The following is a 24708-nucleotide window of genomic DNA, read 5'->3' on the forward strand; positions in this document are numbered from 1 at the left end:
TTAACCCTAAGAAATTGGCGGGAAATTCAATCTCTAGGTTGGCCAAAAGATGAAATTACGATCTAGGGTTTCCTACATAAGAGCTCTCTTTCTTCATTTGAAAGGATCCGATTTTTGTTTTCAGGAACCTCATATGCAGCGAAAGAGCAGATCTTTGAAGACTTCAACAACATTCAACATTCCTCTATCAAGCATTTATCAATTTCATTCATCTATTTAGGGCTTGGAAGACATTGAAGAACAATAGGAGATTACCGACTGAAGATTGGCTTGTACCCCTCCCTTGGGGTTGGGTATGATTTCATGTTGTTTTCATGTCTTTGCATAAGCTTCAATATATCCTTTATTCATGCTTTAGATCACTTTGCATCTTGATTTAGAGCATTTACATCATCATTTACAAGCAATTAGGGTTTACTTTCTAGGTTGCTCTAGTTTGCTTGCTTGCATTTTAGGACCTTGCACACACACTAGGTTTGCACACACAATACATTTTACAATACAACTTGGCTATTCGTGGAGGTGGAAATCACTGAAGTGGGGGTTTGACTAAGGCAAAACCCTATATAGCCGCCCATACCCTTTTCAGATATAAGTACAGGTTTCAAGACTCGGATGACGCCGCAGGAGACAGATCCGGGAAAAGCAAGTCGAGACAACACTCCACATCAAATTGCAGAGCAAAAGACCTGGACAGAGGCGCTGGGCGCCCTGGTCCCTAGGATAGAGGCACTGGACACCCTGGTCCTCTTGACAGACAACATTTTTTGACATTTCCGACAGTTTTCCAGAGTGGAAAACAACAGTTTCAGGTGCAGTTTTCGGCACTGTATCAGGACAGTGGCGCCCGCGCCCCCGTCCTGAACATTTTCAATCCGATTTTGACTCTGGGTACACATCTGTATTCTTATTTCATCCTTGTATTTACAGCTGTTCATTATTTAATCTCAATTCTGCAATCTTGTTATTCGTTTGTACATGCATTTTGGGATTAGGACTTGAACTTGCATCATTTTATCTTTCAATTTCAATGAAGGAATAGAAATCCTAATAGGTAGCCCATGGCCCTCTCTTTCACAAGAAGAAGTAGCCAATTGTGTGATACCTCTAGGCTCTTTCGTATTTCATAATGTGTGTCAAAAGGTAGGATTAGGGCATGTTAACCTAGTCTCGCTTTTTCCCCTACACACCAGTAGTTATTTGAGAAGTGATCAAGATCTTTAAATCGACGATCAGTATCCAAGTATTTCTTTGAAATGGCATCTGGATCATCATCTGCTCCTACTTTCATTGTGAATCCCATTATTGTTGAGGTTAAGGAGAGGCTTAGACCTTTTTTCAAAGAAGTTCCTCAAATTGCAATGAAGGAAGACTCTACTGGCGCATTCTCAAGGATTCTCGATGGCGTAGTTTATGTGGAAGATGTTGGGGCTTATATTCACTGCATTTTGGAGGATTTAGGCACTAAGGAAATCAAGGGAATATATCAATCTATGATACTAGGCAGCTCCAGAATAATCAATCCGGAATATCAAATCATTGTAGATCTAGGGTTAATCAGAATCTTGTATATAGCAAAATTCAAGGAAGAAATGATTAGATATGTTCTGAGCAGGGTGCATAATGAATTCATTTGGCTGTACTGACCTCACATGATCACCAAAGAAGCAATTTAGGTGGTCATTGGCTTACCCAAAATCAGGTAGGAACTAGGGAAGAAGATCTCGAACACTAAGGTTGAAAAGCTCACTGGCGCAACCCATGATGGAAGGTCAATGAGAGTCAGCACCATTAAAGATATAAATTTGAAATTTTCCAGCATGATAATCAGCTACAAGATTAAAGATTCAATCACTGGTCTTGGAAGAAAAAGGGATGAAAATATTTGGGGCTTCTTTAAAACTATTCAAGAGAACATGATACCGAGGGAGAGAATCTCCAAACACATTGTGGAGAAATACTCCACTAAAATTTGCTTCATGGTAAAAATAGATGAGACTCTCATGGAAGCAGTGGAACCTAGAACAATATGGGTCACTGAATTGGGGTATGAAGTTGATGACTTCATTTTGGAACTATATGCTAAAATGTTGATTGATGCTCTTTTGGATGATAAGGTTGAACACTTTGGTACTGCGAAGGAGAAGGCTCTTGAAGTTAAAATTGGCTTCAATAAGAAAAGGAGGGAAAATAAAATAGACAAAATGTCTACCTTCATTCAAAATCTAATTCACAAGATAGATATAGAACTAGGTTCTGGATCTAAATTGGTAGATCAACTAGCAACAACTAGTGCTCATGAGGTAAAGAGGCTAGCAACTTTCATATCTCCTATCACTTATGAATCTGATGCAAAGGATAATCAACCTCTTGCATTTAGAAGGGTATAGAGGAGGAAAGATGACAAGCCTCCAGTAGAAGAGATCAAGGTGGAGCCAAGGAGGAAGCTAGTAAGAAAGGTAACAATAACATCCACACCTTCGGCAAGGAAACCTACTCGAAAGAGGAAGCCTGCTCCATCTGCTCCTGCAACTCCCAGCAAGAAGAAAAATAGTGAGAGATGAGGAAATTGAATTTGGTAATGTTACCATCATCCCCCCAATCACTTGTGCAAAATTAATAGATGAGGTAAGATGGAATTTTGAAGAATGTGTCAAATTTCTATGAAGATTTTGATGATAATGAACAAAATGAAATGGAAGAAGCAATTTTGTTACATTTAGACATATATAAGAAGGCTTTGGTAGAAGTTTTGAAGGAAATTCCTTTATCATTGTATAATAAGTTAGATGCAAGGAGATTAGATGCAATCAAGAGGGACAAAGAGATTAAAGAAGTAGAACTTTTAGGCATTTGTGGTACTATAAATAATGAGGAAATAAAAAGATGTATAGAAGTTGGAAATAGAACAATCTTTAGCAGCAAACCCCGACAAATAAGCTTAATAATAGGTAGAATCAATGAAATAATAAATGAGACCTGAGATGGTTGGGGTAAATTCTTCCAAAAGAATCCTAATTTCCTTACTTCTTTAGAAGAATTTGCTAAGGCAACAACTCCCACCATTCTGGACAAATCTAAAGGAAAATAATTTTTGGGAAGCTCAAATCAAATTTTGAATGAACCGCAAGATAAACCTTAAATTGATAAGAGTGTACAGACAATACAGACATAGACAATATTTGTACAGTCTGTGTAGGGTAATGTACATGATATAGATAATATTGTGGATAATGATCCATCAGAAGTAGTAGATACTGCACCAAGTGGTGAAGCCACTGATGCAAAAAAGGATGAGAAAAGGGATACACCAAGAGAGGATAAGGAAAAGAAAGAAAAGGAAAAGGAGACTGAACTGATAGTTGATTCCTCAATAAAAACTTTGGCAATTGACACTTCTTAAGTTGAGAAGAAATCAATCATAGAGATGAGTCCCATAGAGCTAATGATGATGGTTGCTCAAAATCTAATGAAGGAGGGATCTACAGACAAAGGAATAATAGATTAGTCAATAATAGTTTTGAATAGATTGATTCTTGAATGTATGATTGAAAATGAAGCAAGCCCTTCTGGTAAGCTTAAGGTATTGATAGAGCACATCTCTAAAAGCTTTCAATCATTACAACAGATTTTCGACCGGTAAGCTCTTGAAAGATTTACTTTGGCTAAGAAAGTCATTTTTGATCAGATTATTGAGACAAAAAAGAGGAAGATTGGAGAGAAACTTATACTTATTGAAAATTCTTTGAAACAGTGTACTAACATCTACAAGGTTTGTTGTAATATAGAAATTATTACAACAAATGTAGATATGAGGATAAAGGAGTTACAAGAAAAGATTACTAATATTGCTAATTCTTTTGATGGACTAACTTCACTTACAACATCTATTGATGGACAAATTTTGACTTTGGAAAATCAAATTTTTTCTTTTGAAAAGGGAAGAGACAAGATCATTCAAAGAGAAAGGAGTCTCAGAGGTTTGGTGAGTCCAAGATTGGATTCACTTGGTGTACATAAGAGGGAATGTATGGATATGCTTACAAATCCCACACCGACAGAAGTCACTGAGAAAGAAACACTTTCAAATTTATTGAGTGGACTTGTATCAATATCTAAAACATTCAAAACTGGATGGGATATCTATATACAATTGCTAGAGAAAGCTTATTCAGAAATCTTGAAATTGGTCAAGCTCTAGTAAAGTAATCTGTAAAAATTCTTTCAATTGTTTCACTGGTCTTTGGCATTAATGCCAAAGGGGGAGTATATGTATGTGAAAAATATGTATATAATCTTAGGGGGAGGATATCAGATAGAGAGTATATTGCAAACATAGTCAATCAACTTAGAGGAAGCATGTTTTAGTTGAGCCAACAGGGAATCCATTTTTCACATGAGTGTTGCCATCAATGCTAAAGGGCGAGATTGCTGACAACTGGCACTCATTGGATTCATATGTTGTCATTGATGGCAACAAGATTCTCTAGAAGGCATATACTAGTAGATACGGCATTGGAGGCATACACCAGCAGATATTGACATTGGAGTAATTAGGGTCATCATCGACACCGACACTAGCACTGACACCCAACACTTCAGTGAAGCCAACATCAGTTTGGGATCCAAAAGGTTTTATTTGTAAAATCATTCTGTAATTATTCTATAGGGCCAACATTGAATATCTTTTGTAATGTATTGTAAACCAACATAAGGCATATTGTTTGTAAAGGGTATATAAGTCAATTTGATATATGACAAGGCAATAGAATAGTGTGATACGAAGGATATGTATGTAGGTCATTTGTATGCAAAATTTATATCATGCAATGATTAGTAGATGGTTTGTAAAGCATTCCTAGAGGAAAGGAGATACCAGTACAAGGGTTTAGGGTTTTATGAACTGGTACATAACAAAGCTATAACCAGAACTCTTTTTGGCATTGCAGATGCATTTTGTGAGTTCATCATTACTATTTTATCTCAACAAAAGCTTGTAGTTAGTGAGACACTTTTGTGTTGAGCAGTGTGCTCTAGGTAGTGTGCCTTCCTACATGTGTAGGCCCCCATGCTATGTAATATCTCTCATATGGCTAGTGAATTGATATTGTGGGTCACAAATCCCACCATGGTTTTTCCTCTTTGAGGTTTTCCACATATAAAATTTAGTTTTTTATGGTGTTCATTCATGTGGTTGGTTTATTTACTTCATGTTATATGTTTCTTCATTTACCGGTTTATATGTGTATGTTGTAATAAGGTAAAATCTTATATTATCAAAAAAACACTGATTCACCCCCCCTCTCAGGTTTCTTGGATTCCTTGTATTCCAATATTTACATCAACATGATCATAGTATGCATGTAATGCAATAATACAGTCAAGTTGCTTTATACAAACTTGTGCATATAAACCCTCAAAATGAAATGTCACTATACATAAAATATTATGATAAACCCCTATATAAAAATCCTCAAAGAATATTTCTTTAAATCCCTTTTTTCTTTTCACAGTTTTTAATCTATCTCTTATCATCTGAAATCAAAAGAGAACCACATTTTATACTTCAAATCTCACAAAGAAACTTGAGATAGATTGTATATAGATTATATTTCAAAATAGAACCTTAACTGTCGCCAATAGAACCCAAAACTAATCCTTGTTTACAATTGTCATGGAACCCCAAATTTTTTGTCAAAAATTATAATCAATCTACAATTATCCATAAAGAACAATAACTTCACTTCCATAAATACTTGAAACAAAATGTAACAATTTCCTTTTTCAAACTAAAATGTAAATTTTAGTTTCAAGAAGTGTTGTTCGAATAACCACCACTACCATGTTTTCCAGCTCCAAGTCCAAATCCATTGTGATTACAAACTAACTAGTTGCAATGCTCATGCCCTAGCTCGATAGGCTTCCAAGTGATTTGGAAAATAGAATGTCATTCCATCGATCTCCTAAGGCATATCAAAGAACATATTAATAATACCAAATAATACATATTGTTATGTTTTATGCCTTGACCAAAGACTGACAATATTATAATTGTATGTATGTCGATCACTTACAAAGTGGATGCCATCAAAGAGATCATTATAGTTTTGACCTTGTGTGTATCCTTGATAATAATGTCTTTTGACATTAGAACTAATACTTCTTTTACACTAATTTCTGACATAAAAGTATTTGGAGACCATAATGTTCTTTGAGCCATGAATCATGGCAATATTTTAGCCCATACACTAGTAAATAATGTTGAATGAAACAATAAGAATGTAGACATATGATGTTAAAAAGAAATTACTATGATTTAGAAACATGGTCACAAGTACTTCTGTTTATCAAGCACAAGTCTTAGCAAATTCTTATTCTATTATAATCTATTTACCCCTCTAACTATGAACAACTTTATTAACCTTGTGAAAACTAAGTAATTAATGACTTATTAAAAATGACTCCAACAAGTCATCAACTCTTATTAGAAACAATGATCAATAAAGTATTAATACTATGAGGACCACATAGATATAATAAGTCAAATAATAATTCTCTAAGAAAAATAACATCTTGGATGCATGAAGCATCATTATACTATAAAGTGAACCTCTTTGTCTACTTTAAACTTTGTATCAATCAAATATCAAAGACCATATTGATAATGAGACATGATATCCAAGAATCAAACTATGACAAGAACATCATAGTCTAAATATCACTATCATTGTCATTTGTCTACACATCAATGCCATTATCATTTCTCAACTATTGTCATGTAATAAACCAATGTATGCCAATGCCAAGAAAAATATATCATAACAAAGACATACCGATGGACCAACTAAAATAGAGTGATATCATCTCAACACATATCAATGCTCAATGCTATACCAACAGAATATCAATCAACTAAATACCGAATAGAATTGAATAACTAATTTCTATTCCTTTGGGTGTCTTTGACATCAAGGGAAACCACAAGGGCAATAACTAAAGGAAAAAAATGTTGGCAATATGAAGGAATTGATTATGTGTTGCATTGATGTTTTGTCATTGATGTCAACACTATCTATTATGGTTGGTTGCTGATAGACAGGTTTTGGTTACTGGTAGAAGAACTAGTGTTAACAGTAAGGGTTTAAGGTTTTATTGACAGAGATTTTATTGAGAAGTTTTGATAGGATGCATAAGTGGTGTTGGTGCGGCTTCTAGATGGAATTTAGGATGCAAAAGGTGATCCTTGATTGTGCCTCGACTGATTAGAGACATTTCTTTGGCATGGAGAATCTATTTAGGTTTGATACGTATCTAGGTTATGGATCGGTATCATGTTAACATGTTCTCTACACGTTACCGAGATGTGTTATGGATTGGGTAATGTTGTTTTGGTCTAAAGCCGAAATGGCATATCATTGTAATATGGATATATGTAATGATCTTATTGTAATATATTTTAGGTGGTTGACCTAATCGGTTTAGGCCTTAGGGTTTGTATAAATTGATGTAAGATCTCATTGTAGATCATGGAAATGGTCGTGGTCATGGCATGAAATATCATATGTGAAGGATATTTGGTCGATCATAGGTGATCGAATTAGGTTTAAGTAAGAGGTCAATGGCCTCTGGTATTGAGCTTAACTGAGACTATATTCATGCATGGTAGATGTTATCTTTAGCAGTTCATTCTTCTAGATTATTGTCCAATATCTTGAGGTGGTTATAACCTCTCTATAGTCAGTGAGACTCCTTTGTAATGAGCGGTACGCTCTAGGCGGTGTGCCTTCCTGCATGTGTAGGCTCCTTATTGTATCACATACTTTTTGCAGAAGTATCATCTGACTATGGGTAGGCTTCCCACCATGTTTTTTCCCCTTACCAAGTTTTCCATGTACAAATCATAGTGTCATGTGGTATGGTTGCATTTTGTTAATTCTCTATTTCATTCTTAAGTTTTACTACTTATTGGTATATATTTCTGATATTCTGGTATTTTATGTTTATGTGCTTCAGTTAAAGGTTATAAAGTAGGTTTGATTAATATAATCTATTAACAACTGATTCACCTCCCCTCTTAGTTGTCCACTGGTTATCCTAACAATTGGTATCAGAGCTTTGGTCCTCTTTTGCAGAAGCTTAACTACTTGAGGTAGATCCTATGGCAACTAATACTTTAGATCCACCGACAACTATTTTCAAAAGAGAAATCCCTAAGCTTGATGGAACAAACTATGGGATATGAAAAATCCGAATGGAGACTCATCTTAGATGTCTTGACAAGGATATTTGGGAGATCACTTAGAAATGATATACACCTTATGATCCAACATCTAGCAATCCTACTCCTGTAGACTCAGACAAGAATATTGAAAATGATTGTAGAGCTAGAGAAGCCTTCTTGTGTGCACTTACTAATCAACAAATCATGGGATTGATTGATAAATCATCTACAAAGGTTATGTGGGATAAATTGCAAACTCTAAATGAAGGTGTCCCTACTATCAAAATTGCTAAACTTGATGGTTATCGGGTAAGATATGAGAACTTGAAGATGAAAGATAATGAAAGAATTGATACATTTATGGAAAGAGTAAATGAGATTGTCATGGGAATTCAATGTTGTGGAGGATCTCTGAGTGAAGATGAAATAGTTTCTAAAGTCTTGAGAGCCCTTCCACTGGATTAAAAATGAAGGCTACTTCAATTAATGAATTGAGAACAATGGCAAACACTTCAGTTAATAGAGACATTCTGATTGGGAAATTATCTGCTTTTGAGCTTGAAGAATTTGGACCCTCTAGAGTTGCAAAGTCTGAACCTGCTTTTCATGCATCATCATCTACTGACAAAAGTGATTGGAAAGCCCTATATGCAAAATAATTGGAAGATATTAGGAAAGATGATGAAGAATTTGAGCAACTTGAAGCCTTATTTTCTAGAAGAGTACCTAAAGGACCGTCAGGAAGTAAGTATGAAGGAAAAACACCTTTTAAATGTTTTTCATGTAATAAGATTGGTCATTTTGCATCTAGATGTCTAGAAAGTAATGCAAGATTTGAAGAAATAGTTAAGAAATCATTTAAGCCTAATCAGAATAGATATAGATTCGAGAAAACAAACAATGCTACATAGCGAATGAGGAAGGAGTAAGTGATGATTCAGAGGATGGACTGATAGTAGACTCTGCTAGTAGATTCAACAATGGAAAGGAATGGGTGTTCTATGCTTTAAAGGAAGATGAACTGGAACTGGCTATCAAGAATGAAGAAAAGGCCCTGGCAGCAAAAGTTGAAAAGAAGGATGAATGGGTAATTGATAGTGGATCCTCACATCATATGAGTGGAGGTAATATCTTTCACTTGAAAACTAGTAATAAGACATGTTTGATTGCTCATATTGATGAGAGTTGGTTATGGCATAAGAGGTTGTGTCATATTAATTTTGATTGAATTGTTAAGATCAATTCAACAAAGGTAGTTAGAGATATAACTAAGATTATAAAGCCTCATAATCTGGTATGTAAGGAATGTCAATTGGGAAAGAAATTTAGAAGTTCTTTTAAGAGCATACATGATGTGCTTGATTTGATTCATTATGACTTATGTGGTCCAACAAGGACCAAAAGTTTCCAAGGTGATAGATACTTCATGCTAATAATTGATGATTATTCTAGAATGATGTGGGTGACTTTTCTAAGGGAGAAGTCTAAAGATTTTGAGAAATTCAAGGTCTTCAAAGAAAAGGTGGAAACAAAAACTGGATTGAAAATCAAATTTTTGAGATCAGATCTAGGAAGTGAGTTCACTTCTCATGAATTTAACAGTTTTTGTGAGATAAATGGGATTAGGAGACAATTATCTGCACCCCAGACTCCTCAATAGAATGGACTAGTGAAAAGGAAGAATAGAACCATTTTGGATGCAGCAAGAACCATGATGAAGGAAGCCAAATTTCCTCACATCTACTAGAGAGAAGAAGTGAGTACAACAGTCTACACATTCAACAGAGTTCATATCAAAGGTGAAACCAGTAAGACTTCTTATGAATTATGGTTTGGACATACACCTACTATTAAATATTTCAGAATTTTTTGGAAGTAAATGTTATATCAAAAGGGATGATTCAATTGGGAAGTTTGATCCTAGATGTCATGAAGGGATATTTCTTGGATATTCAATTTAGAGCAAAGCATATAGATGTTATAACAAAAGATTGCAGAAAATTGTGGAGAGTGCAAATGTGAAAGTGGATGAGAAATATAGAGATCAATCTATATTATATGATAAAGAACCAGTAGTGGAAATGATTATAACTGAACCAATAATGCCTCAATTGGTACAAGACATTGAGACAGTTACACTGATACAATTAGAAAATTCAACTGTGATTGATGATCAAAATAGGGAACCTGAAGTTCAGAAGACACCAAGCTATGTAAGGTTAAATCATTCATGAAGATCAAATCATTGGAGATAGGAACAAGGGAGTTATGACAAGAAGAAGACTGGAAAATGAAGAGGTATGCCTTATTTCTCAAATTGAATCGACATCTGTTATTGAAGCTTGTAAAGATAAAAATTTATTAAAGGTTATGGAAGATGAATTAGATCAGATATAGGAGAATAACACTTGGACTTTAGTTACCCGACCTAAAAATAAGAATGTTATTGGAACTAAATGGGTTTTTAGAAACAAACTAAATGAGGATGGTCAAGTTGTAAGAAACAAGGCTAGACTAGTTTGTCAAGGATATTCTCAAATAGAAGGAATTGATTATGGTGAGACATTTGCACCAGTAGCTAGAATTGAAGCTATTAGACTCTTTCTTTCCTATGCAGCATACAATAACTATAAGGTCTATCAAATGGATGTTAAATGTGCATTTTTGAATGGTGAACTTGAGGAAGAAGTATACATTGAATAGCCTGATGGATTTTCACTGACAGATGACAAAGATATGGTTTATAGGTTAAGGAAAGCATTATATGGATTGAAACAAGCTCCTAGAGCTTGGTATGCAAGGCTAGATAAATATATTTTGATGTTTGGTTTTACTAAAGGTAGTACTGATAGTAATCTATATTACAAGATCACTGATGATGATATTCTTATTATTGAAGTATTTGTTGATGATATCATTTTTGGAGGTGAAGATAAAATGTGCATGGAATTCTCTAATAATATGAAGAATGAATTTGAAATGTCCATGATTGGTGAGATGATATTTTTATTAGGTTTGTAGATTACTCAAACTAACAAAGGCATTTTTATCTATCAAACTAAGTATCTAAGGGAATTGTTGAAGAAGTTTGGTATGGATAATTCCAAACCTGTAAGTACTCCTATGGTGACAAGTGAGAAATTATCTATCAAAGACACATCTACACTGATAAATTCGATAAGGTATAAGTCTATTATTGGTGGTTTGTTATATATAACTCAAACTAGACAAGATATTATGAATGTAGTAAGTATTGTTTCAAGATATCAAAGTAATCCTAAAGAAAATCATGAATGTTCTATAAAGAGGATATTCCAGTATTTGCAAGGAACAACAAAATATGTCTTATGGTATTCTAAAGATGATAACTTCACTTTATGTGGATATACAGATTCAAATTGGGCAAGAGATACTGATAACATGAAGAGAACTTCTGGTGGAGCTTTCTTTCTTTAAAAGAAATTGGTTTCATAGATCACAAAAAAATAGTCATGCATTTCTTTATCTATTGCAAAAGTTTAATATGTTGCAGCAACAACTAATTGCACTCAAGTCTTATGGATGAAGAAAATGTTGAAGGATATCAAGGTAATTGTAGTGAACCGGTAGCTATCTATTGTGATAACTCTGTAGCTATTGACTGTTAGGAACCATAAAGCAACTGAGAGGGGGGGGGGTGAATCAGTTGTTAATGAATTTCAACCAAATTATAATTTAATCAAACTTGATACTTAATATTGGTAAACCAAACTTAATTCTAGTTAACAAATTAGCAGTTATTATCAATACCGATGAAACTTAATGCATGAAACAAAAAGAGAAATAACATCCACAACACATAGCATAAATATTTTGATGTGCAAACCCTGTAAGGGGAAAAACCATTGTGTGAAACCTTACCCATAATCAGATGATACTACTGTAGATAGTATGTGTATACAAATGGGGTTTGGACATGCAGAAAGGCCAACCACCTAGAGCACACTTCTCAAATGGGAGTCGCAATGAATACAATAGGATGGTTAAATCCTAAAATAGTGTACTACTCAAAATAGCATCTCCAATGCTGGATTCAGTATCGGTTAAGCTCTGATAAACACCTTCAAACCTTCCTTGAACCTTCTATATGGTCTGCTCATATGATCTTCAATATTCATACATACCATGTTACAATACCATACCATAACCTTACATACCACAACCGTCTCCCATCTCACAAATGAGATCTTACATATATACAAAACCTAAGACCAAATGTGTAGGTTGGCTCACTAAGAATATTACAATAAAATCAATTACAAATAAGTCTGGGTGAGATGCATCATGTTAGCTCAATACATTAACAACAATATCCAATCAATAAATCATCTCCATAACCTACCATGCTGATCTAGAATAGATAAGGCATATCGGTCCATAATCTAAACCAATCTACTAGTAACAACAAATATGTCAACCCGATTAGACCAATAACCAAAACACCAAAACCAAGTATCCAAACCATGTTTTTGACATAATCAAGTGGTCTCCAAATGATAACAAGTCATCATCAGGACAATATTGCTAAAGGAGTTAGATGGAAAGTTGGAAATGGTAGGAAAGTTAGATTTTGGGAGGATCCCTAGCTTTTCGATAAATCTCTAATTGATATCCCTAAATGGGCCCCTTTTGCTATCCCCTATATTAGTACCTTTGGCTCCTTGGTTGAGGGGTATTGGATAGGTGATAAATGGTAGAACATTGAAAGTATTCACCTGGACCTTATCAATCTTAAGAACCATCTTTCTTCTGCCTAGATGAACAAAGAGGAAGAATCCATGATTTGGAAATATGAACCTAAAGGGAACATCACTATCTCTTCAATGTATGGTGTTCTCTCCCTTGCCCCCTCTAAAAATCCTTTTTGGTCTAAAGAGTGGACAAAGGGTCTTATCCCTAAAATTAACTTTTTCTATTGGACTATCCTTCAAAAGAAAATCTTGACCTTAGATAATCTTAAGGGTAGAGGATTTTCTTTCCACAATAGATGTGCTCTATGTCTTGAGGTGGAAGAGTTTGTGGACCATTTGTTCCTTTACTATTTTTATTTGGGAAAGTTTTCTTAAGAAATTTTGCATTGAGTGGGTTTTTCCTAACACTATCAGTGAATTGTTTCATTCTTGGAGTTATCATTGGTCTAACCCCTTTTTGAGATCTTTGTGGCAATTATCTCTCCCTCACATTCTATGGGGGATATGGAAATAAAGGAACAACCATATCTCTAGGGAAACTTCTCTCACCCAGGTTGTTGTTTTCCAAAAAATCCAAAAGCTATTGTGGAGAACATTGGGATCATTAGGGATCCTTGCATTTCTGCCAACCCCTTGGAAACTCACATTTTAAGTTCCTAGACTCTAAAGTGTGTTGGTAGTTCTAATCCCAAACTTAACAAGATACTAGAAGCTAGATGCCAAACTCCCCCTCATGGTTGGCTCAAAATCAATTTTGATGGAGCTACCAAAGGAAATCTTGGCCCTGAGGGATGTGGTGCAATTCTTAGAGATGAAATCAGTAACTGTAAGGAAATGATTGTTGTTCCTATAGGGAGCCAAACAAACCACAAGGCTGAAGCAATGACTGCTCTCCAAGGTACTCTATTGGCCAAAAGATGGAACTAACCCTATCTATGGATTGAAGGGGATTATAATAACATCATCAAATACCTAAAGGGAACCTCTAAGCCTTCATGGACTATCAGTAACATAATAAAAGCTACTAGAGATCTCATTAACACTTTTGAGAAATGCTTCATATCTCATATTTATCATGAAGCTAATGGCTCAGCTACTTGGGCAGCCAATGTGGTGGTCAATCAAGAAAAAATGGCCACATGGAAGGGGAAGAGGGCCTCCTCGATGACGTTAGATCAATCATTTTTAAGGATCAATACAATAGTACCCCAAAGATCATGAATGGACAAAATAATAATGAAATGGATTAATAGGAGTGCTATGAGTAATTATAATAATGTCAGTACCATTTATTACAAGACACAAGCTACCTTTTCCCATGCTTTCTGGGTATATGTGGTAGTTCCGAGAAATTTTTTGCCTAAAGCTTTCTACAACTCTTGACCTTCAGCTCTGAAAAGTGAAAAAATGGGGGGAAATAGACGCCGCTATGAACCTAGCAACTGTAAGGAGTGGAAGCAAAAGGAGGTTGTTTGGAACATTTTGCAGAAGGGCAGGTTTTCAAAATTTATGGATAGGCTCCATGGGCGAGATGCCATAGTTACCAATTTATTCTGCAAAAACTGGAGAAAGGGCACTGTGAAGATGGGAGATCAAACAATCTCCATACATGAAGACCTCATTGCTTAGGTCATGAGTCTCTGCAAGGAAGGCAACAATTACTATAGAGACAAAAAATTGAGAAAGGAGGCTATTGAAAGATATCCAAAAATGATAAAGGAGAAAAAGCACCTAGATAAGTTAAGTAAAACTTACTATCCACCTAGGGCATTTTTTAAGCCATGGAGGGAGGTCTTATTTTCTATAATGTGCTATGTTACCTTGGATGGTAGATTTACAAAAGTGTATGGCTATCATTTTGTTTTTCTTAACCATTTCAGGTATGATGAAAAAGTTAATATTCCATATTTTCTGTTGTGCTCTATTAATACTACCATTAATGCCCATAAAGAGAACCCTAAGGGTGATATAACCCTGCATCAAGGTCTTATGGTATTAATTTATGACCACATAAAAGCCAACCAAATTGCCCGCCCTCAGCCTTATATCTCTGAGTCTAAGGAGGAAAGGTCAGATTCTATTTTTTCTATGGGTGAGGAGTTAGATAGTAATTTGATGAGTGAGTATGAGGAGAATATGGATGACTCTGAAGCTCAAACTGGTAAGAAAAGAAAAAAAGTGAGTACCAGGCCTTCCTCCTTGAAGGGTAAGAAAAAATCTAAAGACAATATTTTCTAGATTCGCTCCTCCTCGAAGGAAGAGGTCTCTGAGGATTCTGAGGAGGAACCCCAGTCTCCTCAGAAAAAGAAAACCAAAATTTCTATTCAGATAATGAATAAATAGAATAGATAGGAAGACAATGTTATGGAAATGGAGGAACAAGTGTAGAGAAAGAATTCAAAAGTTGGCCAGAATTTGGAGGAGGAGATCACCGGGGAAGGTCTTGAATAGAGGACCGATAGAAAAGTTGATAAAATCACTGCTGGCGATACCCCCAGAAAGGAACAGGACAATTTTGGTGAGATAAATCCCTCCTCAAATCCTCCTCCTAAGGGTTTGAAAGGTTTTATGGACACCATTTATTGGTTAATTACCAATTACAAATAAGCTATGGAGGATAATAAGAAGCTTAACCATAGGGTCTAAATTCTGGAAACAATCAGTATTGGCGGAGGCAAATCTATGGCAGAATATGTTGAGGATTTGACTAAAACTATGGCCAGAGCTGCAGAGATCAAAGATTCCTTCAACCCTAGGTTTGAGCAAATTGAGAAGGACCTGACAAAGGGGAAAACTAATGATAATGTTATGGATCAAAGAATGGCAGAAATTGATAACAAAGTCAATAAAATTGAGGAATGCCTTAAAAGTATTGCTTAACAAAGCTTAAACATTCTGAAGGCCTTTGTTGGCAATATAAAAATCCTCATCAGCAAACTGGAGGAGGAGGAGGACTCCATAGAGATTGAACCTGGCATAGAAGGTACAGGAGAAGTGCAAGGACCTAGAACTAGAACTAGAGGCAAAAATAAGGAGAAGAAGCCAAACAAGGACATGGAAGAACTCAAAGATGTTGCGGCAAATTATGACCGACTAGTCATTAAGGTGACAGATCTCCTTAAGTCTTTATAGTTGTGTTGTATTTTCCCTAGTTTTTCCACTTTGTTGTTCCTTTCTTTTGTTGTCCTTTTGGTTAACTAGCTTGTTTGCTAGTCATTTTGTAAGTTGTTCCTAGTAGATCTGGATGCTTTTTGATGAACTATTTTATGCTCCTATGTTAAAGGTTTTGGGTCCTTAAAACCTATTTTTCATATTAATCAGAACAAGTCATCATCAGTGTCGGTGAACAATATACCGGTGAATATGCATAAGTCACTGAACTTGCTAGTGAACAGAATGTGTCAGGTCAATAGTAAACCAATATAACCATAGTGTCAAATCAACAATGTAGATCTCCAGAAGGATAAGTGTTGACATCAATAACAAAACTAATGCAACACATCCATAATACCAACAATCTCCCCCTTTAGCATTGATGGCAACACTAGATGGAAAAACATCTAAGTGCCAAAATAGAATGCCAAAAACCTAAAACCAAAAACCAACAATCTCCAGAATAGATCAATACAAGAAATCAAAATCAAAATACAAAGAGTATATATCTCTCCCGAATGAATAATGTCTCATATATCTCTCTCCCAAGAATGTTTTTCCATAGATCTCTCTCCCCCTTTGACATAAAATGCCAAATCAATAAAAAAATACTAGAACATACAACCAACTACTCCTCCTGAGAAGTAGCTCTCCTCCATCAAAGCTGGAAAAAAAAATTCTTTGTTAGTTTTTGTCAGTTTGATGCCAAACTTCAATTGTCTAAGTCTCTACCGATGAGGGTATTACCCCAAGCTTCTCTCTTAGATATTCAAAGGTTTTCCTTAGACAAAGGCTTAGTAAATATATTTGCAATTTGCTCTTTAGTATTCACATAAACCAATCTTACTTCTTTTGCTTCAACATTCTCTTTCAAAAAATTATATTTGATAGAAACATGCTTAGTCTTAGAGTGAAATATCAAATTCTTTGATATATCAATTGCTTTTGAATTATCACAATAAATGATTATAGGTTCTTTTCATTTTACCTTTATGTCCTTCAACATTTGCTTAATCCATAATACCTGAGTACAATTAGTTGCTATTGCAACATGTTTTGATTTTGTTGTTGATAATGATGTACAACTCTGCTTCTTGCTTATCCATGAAATCAATCTACTACTTGATGAATAATAATGAAGAACAAATACCCAACAGATACTAAGAGGGGTGGGTGAATCAGTATGGACAAAAACTTCTTCAACAACTTAAACTGAAAAGACTGCACTAACTGGTAAACAATATCACTGATCTAAATCAAGGCACTACTGATAAAACATAGTATGACTGTAGAAGACATAAACCGGTAACATCTAGATCTTCTCAAAACCTAATATATCATCTCAACTTCACCCATATGATTAAGCAAGTAATACATCAGAAATACAATGACCATTGGATTAGCTTGCATTACAACTTAACAGAAAACACTAAAACATCACATGAAAAAGAATCACACATAACACACTTATTTTTCACGTGGAAACCCAACTGGGAAAAACCATGGTAGGGATGAATACCCACAAGTTGTTTTTGAACTCTTTTGAAGTCTGCTCTATTCGGAGCCTAGTCTGGTTAAAGACTTTACAACAGATTATGTTAGGGATCACCTGATTAAGGGATGGCTAAATACCCGGTTAGAAGTTAAAACCATGTTAAAGGTTACCTTATAAGAGGATTTGAAGAACTCAATGATTTTGAGTCACCCTGTTAAAGGATTTACAAAAATCCTGTTAAAGCTACTCGGTAAAAGGATTTTCCAACTGCTAAAATGGTTAGAAGTCAACAGGTAATACACTGATCTAATAACAACACTTAATGCCAAGGCAAATCCGCTTCATTTCCTTTACATCTATAATCACACTCTGCAAGTCTCTGCTTACTCCTTTGGTCTAGTAAGAGTCACCTCACATACATTCATTTGCCAACAACTTCAAATGAAAATCATCATTGACCTTATAGACAATAATTAGGTCGGTGGCCAAAACCTAAAACCCTAAGCATCTAGGTTAACAATACAGTCGGTCCAATCCTAGCCATTTAATCACATTACATAGAGTAAAACAATCTTGAAGAAATCTCAAGACATTCTCCATCGTTCATTCTTCACTGCTTCTAGAAGCTGATAACCCATCACATGCTCTCCACCATTTACTAAGATTTTGCACATTCCTGATGTAGATAGAATCAATCTTCTTCATGCAAGATCTTCAAGGAGATTCTTCATGTGCACAAGTGTAACATGGTAACGCGATATATTCTTCATTTCAATGCTAACTCATCATAGGATGTCATCGGTCAAATAACATAGAATTGGAATGCATCAACCAGAAACCCTGAAGCTGAGACTACCAACCGATAGTCATATCAAATGAAACCCTAATACAAAATTTGCATATACCGATTCATAATCCAACATACCAGTTCACTTTTTGCATATACTAGTCCATACCATCATACTGGTTCACTTGCCAGTTTTCTTACTTTAATATACCGATTCATACTTCAGCATATTGACATCAATGACTACATATAATCCTATCATGTCACCAAACTTTGCACATATGCCAACAATCTCCCCTTTTGGCATTGATGGCAATACACAAAGATATCTCTACATCTTCTTCCATATTATATATCTTCAATACTATATATATCTTCACTGCTTCACATCTTCTCCCCCTTTGACAACAATGCCAAAGTGGAGGCATAAACATCCATGATCTACTATGCTGCTCCCCCTAAGGAGTAGCATCCTTCAACACATCAATCCTAAAAAAATATTTGACAATGCAATACCTAACTAATGTGGAGCACATACCTTTAGTTCACCTCTTGAAGGGGAAACACCCCTAATTCACCTCTTAAATAGGTAAATGTAGCCTTCGGTAGTGGCTTGGTGAATATGTCTGCTAACTGTTCCTTACTGAAAACATATTCCAATACAACCTCTTTGTTATGAACTTTCTCCCTCAAGAAATGATACTTGATCTCGAAGTGCTTGGTTCTAGCATGCAATATCAGATTCTTGGAAATATTAATTGTACTCATGTTATCACAAAATATACTCACCAATTTAGATATAGGGAATTTGAAATGACTTAATACATGCTTCATCCAAATTGTCTAAATGTAGTTCATAAATGTTGTTGCATATTCTGCTTCTGCTGTGGACTGAGAGATACAACTCTACTCCTTGCTCATCCATGAGACTAGTCTACCATCGAGAAAGAATGCACCAATAGTTGTGCTCTTCTGGTCATCCACATTACAAGCTCAATCGACATCAGTAAACACTTTGAGATTGAAATCATTAGTGTATGGATACCACAATCCATAATCTATAGTTCCTTTCAAATATCTAAAAATCCGCTTGACTGCTACCAAGTGGGATTCTCTTGGACTTTTCTAGAAATGTGCAACAATGTCCACTGCATGTGCAAGGTATGGTCTACTGTGTACAATATGGTGCAACTTACCAATCATTGACCAGTATTCCTTCTCATTTAGCAACACTGAGTCATCTTCTTTTGCCAATTTACAACTAGTCATCATCAGTATACCAACTAGTTTTCTATCTTCCATGCCAAAGGTCTTCAACACCTCTTTGACATACTTGGACTAAGTGATAAAGATACCATCTTTCATTTGTTGAATTTGTAGTCCAATGAAGAACTTAATCTCTCTGATTAGTGACATCTCAAATTCCTTCTTCATTTCATCTGCAAACGCATGGCTCATCTTGTCATCAATAAACACTTCATAGATCATAATCTGATCTCCTTTTGTGTTCAGATAGATATTGCTATCTTCACTTGTTCTTTCAAATCCAATCTTCATAAGATGGGAGTGTAAATGTTCATACCATGCTCTAAGTGCTTGATTCAATCCATACAAGGCTTTATGTAGCCTACACACCATATCACTGTCTTTTGATAGGGCAAACCCATTTGGTTGCTCTATATACACTTCCTCTTCAAGTATTCCAATCAAGAATGCAGATTTCACATCCATCTGATACACTTTGAATCCCTTGAAGGTTGCATATGCAAGTAGCATTCAAACTCTTTCCAATCTAGCTACTAGAGTAAAGGTTTCTCCATAGTCTTCTCCTTCTTCTTGAGCATATCCCTTACATACCAATCTTGTTTTATTTCTTACCACTATGCCATCTTCATTCAACTTGTTTCTAAAAATCCATTTGGTTCCAATAACATTTTTGTGCTCAGGTCTGGGTACCAAAGACCATGTACCATTCTTTTCTATCTGGTCAAGTTCTTCTTCCATTTCCTTAATCCAGTCTTCATCTTGGTGTGCCTCTTTAAATGTTTTTGGCTCAAATTCAGAAATCATACAAGAATTTTCTCTGACCTTTCTTCTTGTAAGTATTCCTACATCCTTATCCCCTATGATTTGCTTTGGATCATAATGCAACTTTACATACCTAGGAATGACCTTAATTGATTCCTCTAGCTTTTCCTCTTCATCCTCATCTTCATTAGCATCTACTTGTGTAGGAGTACTATTACTTGTACTTGGTTATTTTGCAACCGGTTCCCAAAAGGTTACATCTAGTTCATCTACCACTCGCTCGCTACTGGTTTCCTCAGGTTTCTTAAAGGTTTCATCAACTCTAACATTGATACTTTCAACAATTCTCTAGGTCCTATTGTTAAAACACTTGAGAGTTTTTCTCTTGGTGGAATACCCTAGGAATATTCCCTCATCACATTTTGCATCAAACTTGCTCTGGTGCTCACTCCTCTTGATATAACACTTGCTACCAAATACTCTAAAGTAGCTTACTACTGGAGTCTTAATGGTCCAATACTCATAAGGATTTTTATCCTTACCTTTCTTGATGAGTACCTGGTTCATAGTGTAGACTGTAGTGCTCACCGCTTCTCTCCAAAAAGTGTGAGCAACTTTCCCTTGAATCAACATCATTCTGGCAGATTCAACTATAGTTCGATTGTTCCTTTCTACTAAGCCATTCTGCAATGGAGTCTAGGGGGTAGACAGTTGCCTCTTGATGTCATTCTCTTCACAGTACTTATTGAATTCACTAGAAGTGAACTCACCTCCTTGGTCAGTTCTAAGGCATTTAATCCTCTTACCACTTTCCTTTTCAACTAGTTATCTGAAGGCTTTAAACTTTCCAAAAGCTTCAGACTTGTCTTTCAAGAATGTGACCCACATCATTCTTGAGAAATCATCAGTAAGAATCATAAAGTACCTATCTCCCTAAACACTCCTAGTTTTCATAGGACCACACAAATCAGTATGCACAAGATCAAGTAAGTTATCTATTGTGAAGGATTTACCTTTGAAGGTTGAGGAAGATATTTTTCCCAGTTGACTTTCTCTGCATAAAGGATTATCCGATTTGTTTAGTACATCCAATCCTCTAACTGCCTTGATCTTACTGTCCTTCACAATATTATTAAAATTTACATGGCAGAGTCTCCTATGCCATATCCAACTGTCATCAAACTTAGCCATTAGACATTGACTAATATTTGTATTTAACTGAAATAAGTTACCTTTGGTCTGCATACCGGTGGCCATCGGTTCACCACTCTTTCCTTTTATTTTGTACACTCCATTTTTGAATTCCAGAGTGAGTCCTTTATCATTCAGCTGGGCAACACTCAAAAGGTTATGTTTGAGATCTTCTACCCAATACACATTATCAGCATTGCTTTTTTCATTTAGAGAGATGGACCCTTTTCCTTTTACCATACATGGTGCATCATTACCAAATCAGACTACACCTCCATCGTACTCTTCTAGTGATAGAAACTTTCTCTAGTCACCAGTCATGTGGTGAGAACATCCACTATCAATAATCCACTCATTAGAATTATCAAAGTGGGAGACAAGAGCCTTCTTGTCTGACACATCTTCCTTAACAACTACAAACACTATATCTTTGCTTTCTTCATCTTTTAATTCATCATCAGTGACACCTTCATCGACTGCAATAAGACAATTTCTCCTATTTCCTCCTTTGAACTTTAAAAACTTCTTTGGTTTGTCCTTATTATCACCATTGGGACAGTTGACAACAATGTGTCCTATCCTATTGCAAGAAAAACATTTCAAAAGGAGCTTACCTCTATATTTTCTAGTTCCCTTAGGAAGTCTCTTGGCAAGAAGAGCTTCAAATTCCATTAGGATCTCCTCATCATCCATATCCCTACTTTGTCTAGGTTCACAGCTAGTACCAACCTCTTTTCCCTTTCTAGATAGTGCAACAAATGCCTTAAAGACTAATTCAGTCTTTTGAACATTGCCATCATAACTGTTTAGCTCATATGCTGTCAACTTAGTAATGATGGAGTCAAGGGATACCTTTGTCTTGTCAATGTATCTCAAATCCTGAATAGTGGCAACCCTTATTGCATAGATTGGTAATAAGGATCTCAAAACTTTGCTAACAATGGTGGGATCACCTATTTTGCCTCCTACACTCTTGATGTCTCCTACAATAGTTTTGATTCTTATCCCATATTGTTTAATGGTCTCTCCTTCAACCATCTACATGTCTTCAAATTTTCCTCTAAGGCTTTCTTCCTTATCTTGCTTCACATGCTCATCATCGCCATAGATAGTCTCCAGAGTATCCCATACATCTTTGGGATTGTCTTTATCCTAAACATCTATAAACTCAATATCAGATAGACTATTGATAAGAGCTTCCATGACTTGCCCATTCTCCTGAATTTCTCTTCTTTGATCATCAGTGAGAGTACCGGTAGTGACAACATAAGTATTCTCAACATAGTTCCAGTGTTGAGCATCCATGCTTTTAATGTAGATTTTCATTCTATCTTTTCATATCTTAAAGTTATCTCTGTTGAACTTAGGACCTTCCCTCTTCATCATTAGAATAGCATCTTTTCCTCAAGCAGTTAAGCTTATAACATAGAGGACCTAGAGGATGCTCTGATACCAATTGATGAATAATGATGAACAATAAATACCCAATAGATGTTGAGAGGGGAGGCTAAGTCAATATGGACAAAAACTTCTTCAACAACTTAAACTGTAAAGACTGCACTAATTGGTAAACAATATCACTGATCTAAATCAAGGCACTACTAGTAAAACACAGTATGACTGTAGAAGACATAAAATGGTAACATCTAAATCTTCTTAAAACCTAATATCTCATCTCAACTTCACCCATATGCTTAAGAAAGTAATACATCAGAAATACAATGACCATTGGAACAACTTGCATTACCGCTTGACAGAAAACACTAAACATCACATGAAAAGCATCACACATAACACACTTATTTTTCATGTGGAAACCCAACTGGGAAAAACCACAGTGAAGATGAATACCCACAAGTTGTTTTTGAACTCTTATGAAGTTCTCTCTGTTAGGAGCCTAGCCTGGTTAAAGAATTTACGACAAGTTCTACTAAGAACTGATCCTACTAGGGATCACCTTGTTAAGGGATGGCTAAATGCTTGGTTAGAGGTTAAAACCATGTTAAAGGTTACCTTGTAATAGGATTTGAAGAACTTAATGATTTTGAGTCACCCTGTTAAAGGATTTATAGAAAGCCTACTAAAGCTACCCGGTAAAGGGATTTTCCAACTGCTGAAATGGTTAGAAGTCAATAGGTAATACACTGTTCTGATAACAACACTCAATGCCAAGGCAGATCTACTTCAGCTCCTTTACATTTGCAATCCCACTCTATAAATATATGCTTACTCCTTTGGTCTAGCAAGAATCACGTCACATACATTCATTTGCCAACAACTTCAAATGAAAATCATCATCGACCTTATAGACAACAATTAGGTCAGTGGCCAAAACCCAAAACCCTAAGCATCTAGGTTAACAATACAGTCAGTCCAATCCTAGCCATTTAATTACATTATATAGAGTAAAACAATCTTGAAAAAATCTCAAGACAATCTCCATCGTCCATTCTTCACCACTTCTGGAAGCTGATAACCCATCACATGCTCTCCACCATTTACTAAGATTTTGCACATTCCCGAGGTAGATAGAATTAATCTTTTTCATGCAATATCCTCAAGGAGATTCTTCACACACACAAGGTTGATGTGGTAATGTGATCTAATCTTCATTTCAATGCTAACTCATCACAGGATGTCATCGGTCGAATCACACAGACTTGGAATGCATCAACTAGAAACCCTGAAGCTGAGACTACCAACCGGTAGTCATATCAAAGGAAACCCTAATACAAACTTTGCATATATTGGTTCATACTCCAACATACCGGTTCACTTTTTGCATATACCAATCCATACCATCACACTAGTTCACTTGCCAGTTTGCTTACTTCAATATACTGGTTCATACTTCAGCATATTGACATCAATGACAACATATAATCCTATCATGTCATCAAACTCTGCACATATGCCAACACTACCAAGAAAGAATGCACCGCCAGTGGTACTCTTTCTATTATCTACATCTCCTGCCTAATTTGCATCGATGTATGCACATTAATCAAAATTTTCATCTTTTGGATACCATAAACCAATATTTGTTGTGCCTTGTAGATCTTGGAAAATCCTTTTTATTGCTAATTTGTGATTTTCTTTAAGA

The sequence above is a fragment of the Cryptomeria japonica genome, chromosome 10, assembly GCF_030272615.1.
Source record: "Cryptomeria japonica chromosome 10, Sugi_1.0, whole genome shotgun sequence".
Taxonomy (NCBI): domain Eukaryota; kingdom Viridiplantae; phylum Streptophyta; class Pinopsida; order Cupressales; family Cupressaceae; genus Cryptomeria; species Cryptomeria japonica.